This window comes from Morone saxatilis, unplaced genomic scaffold (genome assembly GCF_004916995.1).
Source record: "Morone saxatilis isolate NCDOM2014 unplaced genomic scaffold, NCSU_SB_2.0 Contig10, whole genome shotgun sequence".
NCBI classification, from domain to species: Eukaryota; Metazoa; Chordata; class Actinopteri; family Moronidae; genus Morone; species Morone saxatilis.
In genome coordinates, this window is record NW_023339652.1 from 9,362,902 (window position 1) to 9,369,252 (window position 6,351).

At 41.1% G+C, this 6,351-nt stretch overlaps 1 protein-coding gene across 1 annotated transcript in view; it reads left to right on the forward strand.

Annotated features, from left to right (window-relative positions):
- wnt5b (wingless-type MMTV integration site family, member 5b) overlaps positions 1-6,351 on the forward strand; it is a 76,234-nt gene that overhangs the window by 22,662 nt on the left and 47,221 nt on the right. The gene's annotated exons all lie outside the window — the stretch shown is intronic.

Genomic DNA, 6,351 nt, shown 5'->3' on the forward strand with positions numbered 1-6,351 from the left:
CATTGTGTGTTTGTGTGTGTGTGTGTGCACTTTATACTGAAAATGAGGGCATTGGCCATTCTCCCCCTGTCTAAAAAGGAAATACCAAATTACTGAGGGCCTCTCTCTCTCTCTCTCTCTCTCTCTCTCTCTCCTCTCTTTCTGTCTCTCTCTCTCTTTTCTGCCTCACACACACACACACACATCTCATCAATGTTTCATATGATCTTTTTGGCAATTTTGTCCAAAAAAAAAAAAGGCAAAAGAGAATTCTTCATTTCTAACACTGGAGAATCAAACTGTTACATATAAAATTTCCCACTCTCTGTATTCTCTCTGTTCTGTTAGTTTGTTCATTGTCTGTGTCAAAGTGAGAGTGTGAAAGAAGTCCAGTGTCTTTCGTATATTACAACATATTGCAACAACTAAGAACACCAATCTCCTGTTTAAACATAAAAGTTGTAATATACATACATCATTTCATACAATTACGCTTAGGATTAAACAGAAAATAAATATAGAGTGTATTAGTAAGGTGATCAGAACGGTTTCAGTCCTCCTTGTCATAGATTTTCCAAGTCTCTGAGCCTCTGCTGAACACTATTCCATCATTTGGGGTTTTAATGATGGTGGAGGAAAGTACTGTGGAACATCCAGTCCCACAATCTGCCATAAGTGTTCGGTTGGGTTGAGATCTGGCGACTGTAAAGGCCATGTTTATCCACCTGCCTGCCATATTGCTAAAACATCTGATGATGCGTGTTGCTTGATGTTTCCTCTTTTTGTTGCATTTGGATTTCAGTCCCTTTGTGATAATGTTAGCCTTGCTGGCTGTTGCCTGAAATAGAAATGTTGTAAGCATCTGTATGTTGCAGTAGAGAATGTTACAGGTTTTGTTCCCACAAGATTCATGATGAAGGATTTACAGAAATCTTACCAGGTCCTGAGCTGGCAAATTCCCAGAATGTCTTACATGGAACATTTATTCTATAGCTGGCTGTTGTTCCCATATAATGCCTGCACAAAAATAAAAAAGCTTTTGAGACTGTGCAACCATTACCATTTTTTTGATAGTTTTGGTAGTAATAATTACATAAAAACTGCTCTTATATTATGTGTGCTATTGTAAGATGAGTTTAAAATGATCATACTAACATCAGTATTATTAATTTTGCCAACACATAATTACAATTACTCAGGTTTTCTTTACAGTAAGGTACTCACTAAATAAGAGATGCACATCAAACATCACTAAATTTAGATTGAGATTAAATAAATGAGAGGAGGAAAAAAGAAATGCATTATAGAAAGAGAAGAAAGACTGAAGGCAAGAGAGGCTAACAGAAAGGAGCCAGAAAGAGACAGCAAGCCAGCAGAGAAGAGAAAAATCTGTGTGTGCGTGTGTGTGCGTGTGTGTGTGTGTGTGTGTGTGTGTGTGTGCTGTGCTGGAGGTGTGCCAGGGAGCCTGCCAGCCAGCAAGGCTGAGCTGGAGGGCCCCTGCTGGGGGTGGAGGGTTCAGGCGAGCCCCCTGCCTCCATGGGCCCACTGGAGCATGCTGGGAAAGAGTGAGGGAGGAGGGAGGGGGGAAGGGAGATATAGAAAGAGAGAGAGAGAGAGAAGGAAGAGAGGTAGGGATAGAGGGAAAGAAGTGGAGTAAGGTAGACAGAGAGCCATGGGCAAAAGAGGAGGAGGAGGTGATGTTGATGTAGAAAGAGAGGTAGAGAAGGTAAGGAGCTGGAATGTAAAAGGAATGCAGGGAATGGAGGAGTTTTCCTTTGGCTGGAAAGAGAGAAGGAGAGAAAGAGAGAGCTGGAGGAGTTGGGAGGGTGGGGGATCCTGGAGACCCAAGATACTGCAAAACACTCCTTAAATTTATTCCCTCCCTGCCGCACTCCTTCGTTTTAACTCCTCCTCTGTAGACACTCAACAGATCCAGATGTGCTAATCTCTGTGTGACTTTTTCACCAGGCACTCAGATCGGTTATAGATATTAATACCACTGATCATTTTCCTCTTCTTCTCTTCTTGGGTCATTTATCCATATCATTCATCTCACCCAAATGTTAAAAAAAGAAACATGACACAATGTGGCCTATTTCTTCATTTTGACATGATTTATGAGAGCATCCTAGATGTCTTTTTCCATGATTACTCGTGTTTACATTCACATGATCTATTTTAAAAGACCAGTGTGTAGGACTCAGCGGCATCTAACAGCGAAGTTGCCGATTGCAACCATTTGAAAACAGCTCAGCCTTTTTATTTCCCACTACATTCCTGAGTATACAAATGTAATTTATTCAAAAACATTAAGAGTTAATTGAGTTCATATTAAAATTATACTGCTAAAGGATAAACTACTTGGCTTAAAAAACATGTAATCACTAATTTCAGGCTCTTTCTCTGATCTGTGTGCATGGTTACATGTACTGAAACATACACTATGAACAATGTGTACTCTTAGGCAATGCTTTCACCATTTAAATGCCATTAACTGATGATCTTATATAGTAAGACATGATCCAGTATAAGCATGACCTAGGGGTTGCAATCAATCTTTAAGGTTATTGGAGCCTGTGAAGGTTTTTTTTTAGCCTTTATCTGTTTTTTCTCGCTCTTTGTACTTCCTCATATCTGTATTTTCCTCTTCTCTTTCTCTCTTTGCTCTTTTCTGTTAGGTATTGGCATGACTGTTGAGCAGTATTGCCAAAGCTTCTAAACACAGCAGGAAATCTCTGTTTTTTCCTCTGCCTCACTCTCAGGGGGATCGGTGAGATATTCTCATATTTGTCCTTTTTTATCTGCGTATGTAACTGCTTGTGTGTTATATGGGGGCTTTTTTTCATGTGTGTGTTCCCTGTGCAGCACTGGCAAAACAAAAGCCCCCACCATGTCTCCAATCACTGTCTCTCTCATCCTGACAACAATCCTTTTAGGAGAAAAAAGGAAGAGGGTGCAGGGATGGAGAGAAAGAAGGCAGGAGAAAGAGAAGGAGGTGGAGCTGAAATGAGCATCTGAGGAAATGAAGAAGGTGGAAGGTGTAAGCAGCGGGAGAAAAGGATGTAGGGAGAGTAATGAGAGATGGGGGACAGAGGGGTGAGGGGGAGGTGAGAGGTGTCAAGTGTCACATTTACACATGTATGGGAGGAGAGGAGAGGTGAGGAGATGTGTGAGGGAGGGGAGGTCACAGAGGTAGCCTACCACTGTATGTGGTGACAGGATGGTGTTACCGCAAAAATCAATAGGCCTGTCTGCACTATGGCCGTGTGTGTGTGTGTATGTGTGTGTGTGTGTGTGGCCAGAGAGTCTGAGCTTTAATTGAAGTCCTGTGTCAGCGCCATAGTAACACTACAGGGTTCAGTGGAGGTATTAACATTGACTTTCACCTCTTTAACACAGAGCTCCCTCTTCTCATGTCTTAGAAAGGTTTTAGAAATACTAAGGTCCAAAAACTGAACTTATTAGGTGGATTTTGGGGCATCAGAGTTACTTTTAGACAATTATTTCATGACTTCTGTTGCACACCCCTTGAAAAAAATGGTGGCGGTACTCAATAAGAAGTAAGGGTACTCTGGACAAAAATGAGAAGTGCAGATACTCAGTACTGGTGATCACTGGCCCATTTCATCCACTGGATATGAAGGAGGTAAAGAAAACATATCATACTTAACAATATTTTTTTAGTGTAAGAAGAACTGACATGTATTATCTGATTAACAGAACCAAAACTAGAACTAGATCACTTACAATCAAAATGAAGGTAAAGTTACTGAATCCCTACAAAGGGTTGTTGTGCTCCTGGAAAAGTTTCTGGTGTGGAAACAGGGCATAGTTTATTTTATTGCCTTAGTGTTCGTGCCTTAGTTCTGTTCTACCTGCCTTTACCTGTTCAGATTGACCCATTGCCAACCTTCTGACTCTTGCGTGCCGTACGCCTCTGAATCTGACATTTGTAAACTTACCCTTTTGACAAAGTAAAGTCAGTTTTCCTACACCTGCACTGTCTCTCCCGACTCTGCTTTTGGATCTGTATTCAGTTGTTACGACTCGCTTGTTACAGCCGAGCTCCTCTCCCCTCGCCTTTTTCCTCGCTTGTCGATCTTGCATTTTCAGCAGTTATGGGATGAAATATTGATAGATTTCCTTCAGGGAGACACTTCCCTATTGATGTAACCGTACACCAAGGACAGAAAACATGAAACATAAAATACACACAAGGACACCGAGAATGAAGAAAGAGGTAAAAGACTTCTGCTGCCTGTAGATGAAGTCTAGAGAAGATTGCGGTCATGTGTGAATGCGTGTGTGAGGATGATCAAACTGGTGTATTTGTCTGGAAAATCTCTGGAGAGACCGCTTTTCTGACAAAGAGAGAAACAGAGAATAAAGGATGGCAGAGGGACAGAGTTTTGATTTAACATTCAATGATAACATATGCTGTTCATATAACATTTATACCGTCGAGAAGAATACTGAAACATAAATTGGAATAAGAAAGAAAGTGAAGAATAGAAACAGCCTTTCGCCTCAAAGTGTCTCTTTCTGTTCCAACTTCCATCTTTCCTCTTTCTTCCAAATCGCTGAAATTTTTCCCTCTCCTTCATTCCTCTTAGGCTTCTTCCCTCCCTCATCACCCTCCCTGCCATCCATCTCTCAGCCTCTGTTTCACTCCGACTCCCCCTCTTTTCTTCCTGCTTGTCTCACACACACACACACACACACACACACACAAACTAAGGCATGCTGACACTTAAACTAAGTGCACTCACACACACCCTATTCCCTTACTCCCTCCTCTTACCACCCACACAGAAATGAGGACACATACAGGCCACAAAACACACACACACACACACAGGATCCCCCCCACACACAGAGTACTTTCAGCACTTTCTTCTTTACCATACTCAGCAAGATCAGATGTCAACTCAACTAACACAACACACACAGAGGCTGTATTTTTCTTTTCACCACGCTCTGTTTCCTCCTCCCGCTTATAGAATATATGCATTTTTAAAAACCCTCCTTCACACACAGACACACTCTGTGTGTGACAAATGCTGCGTGGTGGGTTAACCTCTACACACAAGAAGAATAAGATGAAGAGATACAGATATTTTAGGGGAGTCAGAGAGAGGGGGGGGGGGGGAAAAAGAGGGCTGGAAAGGTATGAAAGGAAAAAGTTTGAAAGAGATGAGTAAGGAGAACATAAACAGAGAATTTAGTGCTCAGAGATACAGACATGATAGCCAAACATTAAGCTACACATGGAAGCAAAGAGCATCTCTTAGGTCATGCGTACACACACACACACACACACACACACACAGAGGGAAACATGAATAAATGATTTTCATGCACTGACAAAACCACCACGAGCCAAGACGCTCTCACACACATGCACTCAATGTGTGTTCACATGCTGGCAGCAAACATACACACACACGGAGGTACAATTAAATGACATGCACATTTTCATGCAGGATGCATGCAATGACATGGACCTGCATGCAGAAACACACGCTTCTCCTGTTGTTACTGACATGAGAGATGTTTCCACATTCCATGCACATATACGCTTGTCACATATTATACCTGGAATTGCACCACATAAACAGCCATGCAGTCAGCCTTTATATTTCTGCATACAGGCTAATGCTAATGCTGCTCACATGTTTTACCTTTCATAAACAGTATTAAAGTCACAATCAGATATGAAATATGATATTGTCTTGTCCCTGCCAGCACTATCTTGCTCCAAGGTTCTGACCCATTCATATAAAAGTAAATGAGACTTTTGTGCTGCTTTTAGATGTTTTAAATAATAAATAAATGACAAAATTAAGCAACAGGGAAAAGCACTTTACAGCTGAGAAGTTGTTTTACAACATTTTACTGTTATAAATTAAGGAATTTGATATATCACATTAAGTAATCCTTATTTTAAGCTAACATATAGTTACGTGACTGTCCTGATACCAAATTATCTTAGGTTATGTCAGGTAAAGAAGATGGACTTTTTTTTTACCATTTTAGCCCTGTTCCCCGATCAGCATTTACTTATGTACTTACACATAGATAGCCACAATAACCCAAGCAGTAATAAACCAAGTTATAATATGAATATTGTCCTGAGAATATGTCTTCCTACTTAGCATTGCTGTGCTTCACATTTATTAGGCTTATTGCTGCGCTGAAGCAGTAGCAGCTTAAGTGCCCTGCTGAAGGGCACGGTGACAGTAGCTGGTGAAGGAATATAGAGTGGTTTTCATTCATTCGTTCGGCAGCCTTCCAGTGAAAAATGCACAACTTTCACCTTTAGGCTACCACTGCCCCTGATATATATATTTAAGTGCAGGCGGCCTTCAGCTA